Source organism: Apium graveolens, chromosome 7 (genome assembly GCF_009905375.1).
Source record: "Apium graveolens cultivar Ventura chromosome 7, ASM990537v1, whole genome shotgun sequence".
NCBI classification, from domain to species: domain Eukaryota; kingdom Viridiplantae; phylum Streptophyta; class Magnoliopsida; order Apiales; family Apiaceae; genus Apium; species Apium graveolens.
The window spans coordinates 151,142,076-151,156,464 of NC_133653.1; positions in this window are offsets into that span (position 1 = coordinate 151,142,076).

Below are 14,389 nucleotides of genomic sequence, written 5' to 3' on the forward strand. Positions count from 1 at the left end.
TTGTAAACAGCCTTAACAAATTTCTTTTTAGGCTTAGGCACAAATGTCTCCTTTCTAGCCTTAGAAGGACTAGCAGTCTTAGACCTATCATGCTTCCTATTATTCATATGCTGACGAGGAGTAGTCTTATCACTAGAAACATGCTTACCATTAAAATAAGCATACATCAAATTGAAAGCACAAGACATACAATTAGCAACACCACATGCTTTATGAGAGGGATTAACAACAGGCAAAATATGCATGGTAGACATGGTAGTTTTGTTATCCAACTCATGTGTGTCTGAGTTAGTCTCAGTTGCTTTCACAACTTTGACTGGAACTTTCGACACACTTGACTTGGAAACAACCTTCTCATTAGCATGATCTTCAGCACGTATTTCTTCTTGAATAATAGAGGAGGTCGCATCAAATGGTTCATCAATTGATGCTTTATAGAGGGGTTTATCAACACCCTTAAGCACATGTGGTACTTCCCTACCTTTAGCACAAACATGAGGAGGGGAGTTTATGCCTAATTCTCCAATAGCAGCATTGTAATCATAATATATTCCAGATGTTTGATTAACAGCTTGGTTACTGTAGAACTCTTTAGCCTTCGAACAAGAATTGAAGTAGGCTCTAACCTTAGTCTCAAGACCAATGATCTTGTCTTTGAGAATAGTTTCGAGTTGTCTATAACAGTTAACTCTATTCTCTAGAAAAGATACTTGTTCTTTTAACTTGTCTTGATTAATGTGCACAAGTCTTAATTCATTGACCTCTTTCTCAAGGTCTTTGATCTGTTGACTTAACAGTTCATTATCACGACGAGCACAATCTAAGGAACCTCCTAGATGATAAACTAATTCAGCATCAGTAAATTTTACCTCTTTTCTTGACGATGAAGCTTTTCCATCAATAGCCATAAGAGCAAGATTCTCATCTTCTTCATCTTCACTATCAGTATCATCCCAGCTTCTTCCTTATGCCAGGTAAGCCCTTTCAGAGTTACTTTTCTAATTTGAATCATAAGAGTTCTTCCTTACTTGCTTTGGCTTCCTGCATTATGTGGCAAAGTGTCCCAACTCATTGCAGTTATAGCATCTAATGGTGCTCCGATCAACCATCCCTATTTTGTATCCACCACTACTGGTGTTAGAGGATGAAGATCCACCTGTCTGGAATCTGTTGTAGTTGGACTTGTACTTGAACTTGTGATTTCTCTTGAATCTGACATTGGAGAATCTCTTGACAATTTGGGCCATTGACTCATCTTCCAATTGCTCTAGCTCTTCCAAGGAATAAAAATCATCACTGGATTGATTTGTAGTAGGAAGATCATATTCTGCTACTAACACATTTTCCTCAGCCTTGGAAAACTGTACCATTCTCTCCGACTGTTGAGATTGTTGTTGTTGTTGACCTTCAGCTACAAGAGCAGTAGATGTGCTGACCATTCTATCTTTCCCGTAGACTTCCTTCTGCTGAATCTGCTCCGACTCATAGGTTTTTAACACACCACAGAGTCTATCCAAAGAAATCTCACTCAGATCTCTAGCTTCTCTTATGGCAGTGATTCTATGTTCAAGATGAGTTGGCAGTGTTAAAAGGAACTTTTTGTTGACCTCCCTGATTGAATAATATTTTCCATTTATGTTCAGGTTGTTGATCAATGCATTGTACCTCTCAAACACTTCAGTAATTCCTTCTCCTGGATTGGATTTAAATTGTTCATACTCAGAGGTTAGGATCTCCAACTTGTTCTCCCTAACTTCCTCTGTACCTTCATTAATCACCTCAATAGTTTCCCAGATGTGTTTGGAATTTTTACAGTTCATCACATGTCTGTTCATCAAGGGATCGAGGGAATCAACTAAAATTAACTGAAGGCTGGCATCCAAGGAGGCTTCTTCTTTTTTAGCAGGAGAAAAATCCTCAGGCTCTTTTGGATAAGTTCTAGCTTTGGTAATCACAACATCATCTACTATCACCTCTGGTGCAATAACCATCGGAGTTTTTGGACCATTCTTTAACAAGTTCAGATATTTGGGATTTGCAACTTGTAAAAACAAGAGCATCTTCTTCTTCCACATGATATAATTTTCTTTATCAAATAGTGGAATTTTAACGGTTCCAACTTTTTGTGAAGTCATTATGAATTTTTGAATAAATAAAAATTCAAGGAGTTGAAAAATTACAAAAGTCTAGGATCTTGATTTGTTCGTTAATCAGAAGGCCCTGATACCAATTGTTAGGTCCCAATGTTTTTGTAGAAGGGGGGGGGGTTGAATACAAACAATACCGAATAATCGAATTTAATGCGGAATAAAAATGTGAAACAAAATTCAAGTTAAATAAGAATATTATTAAACTTGAAAGGTGTTACAACAACGGTATCGATTACAAGGGATTAATCTCAAATTAATTATCACAAATCTAGAATAAATTCGATATGAACTTTTTCTATTTTTGCAATAAAAAGAATCAAATGCTAAACGCAATTTGAGATTAAGTTCTAGGGATTTTGATCCGCTAGATAGTTACACAAGAACAAGAGAATGATTTCTAGTTGTTTGGATTTAACTTTAAAACTAGAAATTTTGATCTTGAAGTTTGCAGATGAAAATGAAATATTCTCTGCTTCTTTTCTTTTTGTTCTTGGTTGGTTGACTTGTGTCCTGTTGGATTATTGTGTCTTGTGCTGCTTCTGTCTTTTTAATTCAATCAACAGAATCACTTGAACTGGAATGACAATCAGTTGAACTAGCAAGACAATCTGCTGAACCAGTAGAACTTTCGGTATGACAATCAGTTTAAGCTAGTATGACTTTCGGCAAGACTATCTGTTGAACTAGGAAGACTATCAAATTGAACTAGCAAGACTATCTCCTTCCAGTAGAACTTTCGGTGAGACAATTGAAATGACATGGCATGACAATCGGTATGACAATCCAGATTGTCATGCTAGTTCAATTTCAATTGTCTTGCTGAATTAAAACAGATTTTAATCCAATTATAATTCTGAAAATTCTTAATATTAATTCAGAATTAATTAATCAATTAATTCAATTAATCAATAAATCAATCTTTGCAGATTTATTTATTTTCTTAATTAAATTATATGACTTAATTAATTAATAGAGATTTAATACTACTCTTGAAATGCAACCATTCTTCTGAAAATCTTCTGAAAATCACTGAAAATTATGAATCAATTCCACCACTTCAATATTGACACTCGATGTACTGTCTGGTTCATGAGTGACTAACTTCAGTGACGTTTCTTCATATTTTGACTTTGATACTTTATTTTCTTCAGATTAAATCCTTGTAATTCTCTGATACCCTAACAAGATCTCTATCACTTGATTAAATCCACAATCTTGATTTGTATCACTGAGGCTTGATCAATTTCTTGAACTTCTTCCAGTGAATTAATTCCTCAAGTCTGTAGATGAACCTTATTTCTGAATCCTTTGACAGATATTACTTTGTGAGATCTGTTTGATGGTAGATCCACTATTTACTTGTTACATTCTTATTTGAGTTGAGTTAAATCCTCGAATATACAAATAGGCTCTAACATATGCCTTTCAAGCATGGACCTCCACATAGATTCCAGGTCTTCAACGTACACTCTTCATTCTATCCCTGACCAGCTTAGTATGAGAATCCAAAGCTTCTTAGAAAAAATGCATTTCCAAAACAAATGATCCCGACTTTCCTGTTCCAGGACACACATTATACACAATTTACAGTCACTGACATTCTGAATTCTCTTAGTTAACCAAATCTTAGTTGGCACAATTCTTGACTGAACTTTTCAAAGAAATAATTTGATTATCTCAGGCACCTTACATTTCCATATAAACTCCCAATATTCATCACAAGAATTAACTTCTTCTTTACTTAATAAGTCATATTCCACCCTAGTGTTAAAAGTCTCCATAATTGGAACCCAAACTAACTTATCATGTCTATCAACCAACTAAACTGAATCCACTATCATGCTTAATTATCTAGATTCTTCTAATTCCCAACTTTTTAACTTCCTATTCCAAAATACTTCACCACTCCTATTATAACAATCTCCTAATATTTTGAAAATACTTAATTCCTTGTGCTTTAGCTTGGAGATACTATAAATCTGATGAACCTATCCATAATAAATCTATCTTGAAACCAATGATCTTCCAAAAATAAAGTTGATTCCCCATCAGCAACTATCCACCTTAAACTACTTGAACTCAAATGTCTTGACTCAGCAAACTTAGTAACTGCCTTTAGAATATCTTGCACCAAAACTGAGCTAGATTTGTGACGATTCAGGCATTCTAACCCCTCCCCCTTTACAACAACCATACTTATCTCCAACCCACACATTCCGACCCACCTTTCTATCTGCTTGCCATTTAAACCACCATTTACACAAAATCACTCAATTTTTGTGCTGTAAAGTACTTAACCCAAACCACCCTTCTTCCTGGATTTACGTATAGAATTACATGCTTTGAGATGAATCTAATCTCCCTAGAAGAAATCCCTTCTAATTTTTTCAAGTTGATTACAAACCCTTCACTGGAACTTTATATAGAGCAAACCAATATACTGGAAGGCTATCCAAGGTTGATTTCACTAGAGACAATCTACTTGCTTGATTCAGCCTGTCTCTCTTCCAGCCAACTAATTTACCCTTGAATTTCTCTATAAGAGGCTTCCAAAAAATAGCTTTTCTAGGACTAATGCTAATTTGACTACGCAAGTAAACTAAAGGACAAGCACCTACTTTGCAGCCCAACTTCATTGCAAAAAATTTCAACTCCTTCTCTGGTATATGACAAGAATAAATGTTGTTTTTCTGAAAATTAATCCTCAAACCAGAGAGCAATTGGAAACACTTTAATACCCTCTTTATTCCCAAAAATGATTTTTCATTACCCTGTAAGAACACTATAGTGTCATCAATATACTTTAGAATATGAGTGATACTCTTACCCTCCTTACCCATTTGTAAACCCTCAATCAAACCAATTTCACTAGCTTTGAAAAGCATCTTACTTAGAACTTCTCTTGCAAGATTGAAGAGCATAGGTGATAAATGGCCACCTTATCTAACTCCATTTGAGATATTGAATTCTCTAGTAGGGGAACCATTAACCAGAACAAACAATCTAATTATCTTAAAAAATCTTCCATCCACTGAACCCATCTGCTCCCTAACCCAAGACAATTCATTGTCTTGAATAGAAAACTCAAATTCACAGTGTCAAGAGCTTTTTCAAAGTCTAATTTTAAGATTAATCCCCTATTTCTTGTAGATTTTATAGAATGATAAACCTCATTAAATACAAAAATACTTCCAGTTATCTGCCTTCCTTTTACAAAACCAAACTGATTCAAGCCTACCAACTTTTCATATACTGAACTGAGCATGACAACCAACATTTTGGTCAATAACTTTGCTACACTGTTGATAAGACTTAATGGTCGGAAATCAGTCAACTTATTAGGCACCTTCAATTTTGGGATCAAAGCGATGATTGAGGAGTTAAAACATGTAGGAAGTGTCCCTGTATTGGCAAACAAATTGAACCCCTCCAGAACTTTTTCCTTCAGAATAGGCCAGAATTTCTTAATATATTTCATATTTAAACCATCTGGGCCTGGAGTTTAACCATTGCTAAACGAATTTAATGCCTTCTCTAATTCCTTCATGCAAAAATCATTTCCTAGAAAATTCACTTCCTCCTCACTTAACCTTTTATCTATCAAAGAATCCAACTAAATAATTCCATATTCTTTAAGTTATAAATATATTTGAAATATTTAATAAAGCATATCTAACCTCTTTTGGATCATTCAGCACCTTCCCATCTACCATAATTTTGTCAATTCTAATTCTGCATTTTCTTTTCTGAATCTCCTTATGAAAAAACTTGGTATTTTTATCTCCTTTCAAATTCCACCGAAGCCTTGCTTTTTTCCATAGCATAGAGTCCCTCTTCTTATAGCATGTAGCCAGATCTACATTACATTGCAAGACTTCATCCCCCAAGAGTGGTTATTGTCAAAAAAATCCAACCTGTCTTTTAACTCTTCAATCTCAATTTCTAACTTATCTTTAGTCCCCTTACACCACCCTTTTAAACCTAATTTAAATTTCTTTAAAAGAACTTGAATGTTCCCTTAAAATCCATTCTCTTTGAACTGTTTCCAGAAATTTTCCATGTCTTTCCTACCATTCTTCTCAAGCCACCAATTAAACACCCTAAAAGATATATAATCACCTTTAAATTGCTTTACATATAATAATATAGGTCTATGATCCGAAATCATCCTATTGAAACAGATATTTCCCAGCTTTCCATAGCAAACCAAATATCATACACTAAAAATCTGTCCAGCTTACTACACTTTCCATGAGGGCCAAACCATGTAAACTTCTCGTTAATAAACCCAATGTCACATAAGTTATTATCTTTCATAAAAGCCTTAAACCCCTATAACTTATTTCCTAGTAAAGTAATTGTTTAAGGGAGTTGAATAAAATTACTAAACAAATCGATACATTATGAAAGTAAAGTAAGAACAGATGAATCAAATAACAGTTTATATTGATCTTTAATAAACTGTTAAAAAAACTCTCTCAAGAACAATATTTTTAAGAGTTTCTAGGTTATACGAATACTCGAGTTGTGCACTACACATTGTGATAACCTATTATGTGTTTATATACTACATATCTACAAATCAGTCCTCTATCAATTACAAGATATGTTACAATATAATTCTAACACTTTATATATCTAAATGAACTACGATCCTATAAATCAGCACCTTCTGATTTATCTCGCAGTCTTGACTTATCATCCAATTCATTCTCAACGGATAGCCTGATCAACGGATTAATGCTTTATCTTCAACGGATAATCATTTATTGTTAGGAATATGTTGTGTACTTGATGATAAGTTAAATAAAACACCTTAGTAGATTTAATTTAGTGTATTTTATATCTTTAAACGGATGATCACTTAACATCCGTTGAGAGAGTAACTTATGTATCAATAAGTCTTGTAACACATTTCTGCATTCTACAATGCCTTTAAAGATCTAGAAGTTGTAGGATATTCAAAGTCATGTTGACTAATAGTATGATATGCACAATAGGCTGGCTAATTGTAAATATTAGATGCCTTGTAATTTTGCATAAGTGGAATAGAGTTAACTGCTATGGAAGACTTTCAACGGATAATTCTACAAGGCTTCGACGGATGACCCAAGTCATATTTAATGGATGATCTAGTGAAGCTTCGACGGATGATTCAACACAGTTTCAACGGATGATCCAATAAAGTTTCAACGGATGTTTAAATTCAAATATTAGTTGATATTGACTTGACAGTCACATGGGTTAGTTAGATGCAAATGGAATGTGGCAACCTATTTACAAGTTTTAGAGAATAAAGAAGCATTTCTATTTCCATGCTAACTTGGAGATATTCAAAGATGCTGGATAGAGAAATGAAGAAGCATGGAATTAGACTAAGAAATATTTTACTTATTTGTTTGTCTTTTTATCATGTAACTTGGTGATATATAAACCAAGGGTAGCAAGTAGAACAAAATCTAGTAAGTAAAAAATTTACCAGAGAAATAGATAAAGCTGTATTTGTAAATAATTTCTTTGTTGTTTGTAAGTTCTACTTGTAAGCAGCTGTGTGCAAATCTTGCATAACAGAGTTCTCGATTTTATATATATCTCTGGTGAAAAAGTTCAATCCACCAGAATGTTTTTAAATACTTGTATTTGATTACTTTGTGTTGGATTTCTTCAATATTTTCATTTCGCACCTTAGCTAAATCAAACACAGTTATATATTTAAGTTAGAACATTCCTTAAAATAAAAAAGAAACCAGAATCACATGCAACCCCCCTTCTGTAATTCTTTGTTAGATTGTTTGGGAATAACAATTGGTATCAGAGCAATCTCTTGAAGAAAAAAGAGTTTAAAGATCACAACTAACAAGATGAGCAGAAAAGATGTTAAAGTAAAAATTCCATTTATGGACAAAGACAACTATTACCACTGGAAGGTGAAAATGCACCTGCATCTCCTTTCTCAAGATGAATAATATGTGGATTATATTGAGAAAGGTCCTCATGTCCCTATGAGAGCTGCTATAGGAAATGAGCCATCTATCCCAAAGCCTAGAGTAGAATGGTCTGATCCAGATATTGAGCAAGTTCATAAGGATAAGAAGGCCATGAACTTTTTGTTTAATGGTGTTAATGGTGACATGTTTGACAACATCATCAATTGCAAAAACGCTAAGGATGTCTGGGATACAATTCAAGTTATATGTGATGGAATTGAGCAAGTAAGGGAAATAAAATGCAACTCTTGATTCAACAATATAAGCATTTTTCATAGTGAAAAAAGTGAGTCACTTACTGATATTTTTAGTAGGTTTCAAAAACTGCTAAATGCTCTAAAGCTGCATAGAAGAGTCTATCAGAAAAAGGACTCAAACCTCAAGTTCCTTTGATCTCTACGAAAGGAATGGAAGCCTATGACAGTCTCACTAAGAAATTCTCAAGATTACAAGGAATTTAACTTAGACAGAATGTATAGGATTTTAAAGACCTATGAGCTTGATATAGAGCAAAATTAGAAGCTCGAGAGAGGATGGAAGACGGGAGGATCCATTGCATTGGTTGATGAGCAAGAGAAAGAGAAATATATAAAGGTTGAAGCTGTAGAATCTGCACCAAACCCTAGAGTTTATGAAGGCAAAGGAAAAGGGCTAGTAGATGAACATGAAGATCATCTGAGTCAAGATGATATGGATGACATAGATGAACATCTAGCTTTTCTATCCAGAAGGTTTGTCAAGCTCAAATTCAAAAAGAATTCTGGAGCATCCAAGCATAACAGTAACATGGTTGACAAGTCAAAATTTAAATATTTCAAGTGTGGCTTGAGTGGTCACTTTGCAAATGAGTGCAGAAAGCTTGATTCTGATATAAAGAAGTTTGAGCCTGTAGATTATAAAAAGAAATACTTTGAGTTGCTCAAACATAAGGAAAAGGCCGTTTTAACTCAGGAAAATGACTGGGTTGCTGATGGATTAGAGGAGGATGAGGAAACAAGCTATGTCAATCTAGCACTTATGGCCAAGTCAGATGAAACAGAAGTTAGTTCAACCAGTAATCAGGTAATCACCACTAATCTAGCACATTTATCTAAGGCCGAGTGTAATGATGCTATAAATGACATATCTACTGGATTATATCATCTGCGTATTACACTCAAATCTCTCACTAAAGAAAACACTAATTTAAAGAGAACAATTTGTTTTTGAGCAAAAGAAACAATATGCTAGAAACTCAATTTGTTGAGTTTGAGAAACTGAAAATGGAATGCAAGATTGCAAAAGATGAACTGACTGAATCCTTAAAGAAAGAGGAGATTTTAAGAAAGCAACTTGAACGAGAACATGAAGTAATTAAGGCATGGATATCATCTAGAGATGTCCATACTCAAATTACTAAAGTTCAAGGTATGGAATCCTTCTGTGATGAAGTCTGGAAAAAGAGCAAGGAACTGAATCCTAACTTGGAAGAAGGACTTTCAATGAATGTGGATTTGACGGATAACGAAGGTTATCCATCGAATGATCAAAAGAATTATCCATCGAAAGACAAGGAACCACATCCGTTGAGTGAAAGAAAGCCAGTTAGCAAATCCCATTTAGCTAAGTTAAATGAGGAGTATGGATAATTTTCAAGAACTTTGTTCAAGGAGAAACAAGTCAAGTGAAAAAGAACAAGAGAGTCAATGTAGGACATCTGTCAATAATGCAATTGAATGACAAATTGGAGAAAATAGAAGTTAAAGCAGATCAAAAAGGAAAAACAATAGGAATGGGAAAGTAGGAATTAACAAACATAACAACTACACACCTGATAAATATGCACCTAGAAAAATCTGTGTGAAGTGTGGTAGTGTTAATCATTTGTATGTTAATTGCAAACCTGCTATGCCTGCACCCATGTCTACACCTCCTTCATTTCCTAACATGCCTACAATGCATGTGAATGTTATGCCAGCACATAATTTGAATGCACAATTTGCTAAATGCCATTTGCACAAAATTCTTACTATACTGCATTTAGTATGCCACAAATGCCATTTAGCATGTCTTACTGGAATAAGATGTTTGCACAGAAAATACCTTTTCATGTTAACCAGCCTGTGCATGATAATTCTACAATGATGAATGGTTTTAAAGGTTTTACTAAAATGACTAAGGATGAATCTCAGATACCTAAGTCAAATGAAGACAAGCCTAAGAAACCTAAGAAAAAGGCTAACAAAAGAGGACCCAAGGAAACTTGGGTACCAAAATCAACTTGATTTATTTTGTTTTGTGCAGGGAAACGTAAAGAATCTTTGGTATCTGGATAGTGGGTGCTCAAGGCACATGACTGGAGATTCTACCCTGCTCACTGAGTTCAAGGAGAGAGCTGGACCAAGTATCACTTTTGGAGATGACAGCAAGGGTTATACTGTGGGATATGGATTGATTTCTAAATACAATGTTATCATTGAGGAAGTTGCCCTAGTGGATGGACTCAAGCATAATCTGTTGAGTATCAACCAGCTTTGTGACATGTGAAAGGAATATATCCTAAGTCCAATCAGGTATTAGGATTTAGGAATAACCTTTTATGTAATCTGTTTTGATTTCATTGATATTAATAAAAGACTTGTTTTGTTTTTATTACGGGCTCTATCTATTTAAGTGTTTAAATAAGATATACCATAGTTTAGAGTAAAACTTTTTATGGATTATGATGAGATCATAATAGTGAGACCTAAAAGATGATAACTCTAAACTTAAATAGTTCCTGATCATAGGATTACTAACTGGTAATTAATAATCCGTAAAGATCGGTACATACTATGCTTTCTTCATTATGAAGGATGTCTGTTCTCATAGACATTTATGTGGTGACACTATAGCTAGTATGTAGGTGCTTATTATAGAATAAGTTCACTGAACATGACTCGCACAGCTGAACAACTGATGGAGTTCACTCACGTGTCAGCAGTTGTTCACATAGTGATAGTTGTACAAGTATCCTTAGACTTGAGGTCATCATAGTCATCTTGTGTACACTGAACTATGCTTTGGTTTAGTTCTTAGTCTCCAGGGACAATTATTAGGGCTCTATTGGGTATAGGAATTTGTACACGAAGATAGTGTATGATCAATAAAAGATCTACCCCTTCCAGTGAAGGAAGCGAATGTTCAAGGCTGATCCACTTATGCTAGTTCAGGAATCTCTGGCCAGAGTGTATGAAATTAGAAAGGAGTTTCTAATTTGCATAGAACTAAGCAGAGTAATTGGTAAGCAAGTGATTAAATTAGATAGGGTTGACACGAGATCCATGCCTTGTATTTAATCGGGACATTATAGGGTAGAAGGAGTTTATTGTACGGTAACTATTCACTGAATAGGTTCTTGGTATTCTAAGCAGTGAATTCGTATTATCCGGATAGTCGCGATATGCTGAGAAGTATCCCTCACGATGTAGAATAAATGTGATTAATTAATTAATCATATTTAATAAATTAGAGAATTTATATAAATAATGATAAAATAGTTTTATTATTATTTATTTCTACTACCGGCTTAATATTGAACCTACAGGGTCACACCATAAAAAGAGAATGATTTAATGGTGGAGGAATTAATTAATAATGGCTAATAATTATTTATTTATGAAATAAATAATTAATTGGCAAATTTAATAATTGATTAAATGAGATTTAATTGATTATAAATTAATTAAGAAAAGTTCTTAATATTATTAATTAAAGGATTTAATATTGGGAAATTAAATCAAGAGAGAGAATTATTTCTAAAGTATTTAGAAAAAGGATTAATAATTAAAAGGTGTTTTAATTATTAATGAGAATAATAAATGGGATAATAATAATAATATTTATGGGAAAATTTCAGCTGAAAATTTTGCCTATAAAGACACTATTATAAACCCCATTTTTATTCCAACCCAAAAAAAACCCAAAAGTTTTAGAAAACCAAATTCTCTCCACCTCCCCCTCCTCCTTAACGTCGTTTTCTTGGTGGATACCGGTGGAGTGCTTCACGTTTGAGGAGCAGCTACTAAGGATCTCCGATCGTTGCTTTTGGATCGCTGTTAAAGGTTAGTAATCGATCCCTCGTTTTTACCACGATTTATATGCTTTTATTTGGATTTTCTTTGTGTAAAAGTGTTTTACCTTGCCTCCGCTGCGATTAAAATCCAACAGTGGTATCAGAGCATAGGTTGTATGCATATAGATCTGTGGTAAAAATTTCAGAATTTTATGTGCTTGTATGAATTAATTATGATTTTTACAAGTTATATTATGGATTAATTTTGTCTGATGAGAAATCGTTTCTCAGAATAATTTTGAATGTTGATCTGGGTTCTACAAGTGTTGTAGATCGTCTGGGTATTTTTTTCATAATTTTATGATGTATAGATTTTTTATTATGAATTTTTGAAGTTCTTACAATTAAATTCGTAATTAAATAATTATATATATATATATATGAATTGTATGTATGTATATATCTGTATCTGCTGTTACTGCAGTGGTGTGATGGTAGCACATACAAAGAAAGAAAGAAAAGGTACAGCTGTCAGGCGCTGTCAGGCACGGAGTTCGAGGAGGACAACAACGGCGGCTGCTGCAAAAGAAAAGAAAAAAAAAGGGGGTGTCGCGCATTCCGGGAATGCGTTACACCCTGTGGCGCATTCACGGAATGCGTTACACCTTTTAATGGCTTAAAAGGGTTGTAACGCATCACCGGAATGCGTTACAGGGCTTGTAACGCGTTCCTGTAATGCGTTACAGCCCGACTGTCCACATTAAATTTGATTTTTTGGGAGTTTCGTAACTCCGTTTTGGGCGTGCAATATATCGTTGGATTCGTTTTTCCGAGACGGATCTAATGGTATGATCAAATTTTAGTTTATATAAAAGTTTTGAACTGTTTATATTTCCGAAAGTGTTTTAAAGCTATTTTTAACTGTTTTAACTGCTTTTAAATGCTTCATGTGATACATAGAGATGTATAATGCTTAGACCTATATACTAGATGATGTAACATGCCTACCTTGATGTTTATTCATGTTTATATATGTGATATATGCTTAGTTTATCATGCGATGATAGATTTAGGTGAACTTGAATGAACATAAGGCGTTTGTTAGACAACCTAGTATAGTGAAATTGTTTCATAACCTTAATAACAATATTATGAATACAATCATGAGATTCTTGTGTTTATGAAACACGTAATTGAATATGAATTTTCGATATGAGAGAAAGGATGATTCTGTCAACAACAGATTTCTATCTGTAAGAAAGGGTTATTAAGTGACGCCTCTTGACAATGCTCCACCCGATCTGGGAATCATCTGATTATTGATTATTGATTTGAAATATTTAATTTAAAAGGAAGAATCTCTTTATAATATGATTATGATTGTAATGTAATATAATCCCTCTAAAATTAAATAATATCAACTAGTAATTGGCCAATGACACAACGGGCTTGTGTCGGTCATAGCCTTTCAACATGATAGAAAGTAGTTCTTATTTTTAAATCATTGTCGTTTCGTGCCACAGCCGAGGGCTTTGATTTCGAAATAAGAAATACTTGTCTATTACATAGAGATGTGTACATTGAATAAGAATCTAAAGATCGTTACGTGCCACAGCCGTGGGCCTTTGGGGACTGATTCAATTGTACGGAATGTTGGGTTAGACTTGACTTAGAATATTGAGTTTGTCGTGCCATAGCCGTGACTCAATTATTCAAGAGGCTAAAGTTTGATTAGGGAATAACATTATATGTAATTGACAAGAGTTGTCTGCCTATTGAACATTACATGGCGTTTCGTGCCACAGCCGGGGTTGTGTAATGGAATGTAGGATCCCTATTCCCACTAGCATTATGAATGTTTAATTTTTCACGTAGGGGGTTGAATAAATTAGATAAACTAGTGGGAGCCACTTATGAATAAAGACCCGATTCATATAGTGTTTTAAAATGAAATCGAATATTTGCTAAGTGTTGTTATGTGTTTATCATTTACAGATTTACAATATACATTATGTCTTCTGCACTATCACTCAGGAGCATACTAGATTTACAATATACATTATGTATTCCTAACCTTTGTCCTTAAATACTGCAAATATTTATTCGCTCCTATTCTAAATTCAGAATAGTTAACTGTTTTATATTTCGCTGCAATTACTCTTATTATGCCAGTTCTTTCCATTATTGTTCCTATAATTCGATTGCTCTCTTAAGCAAAT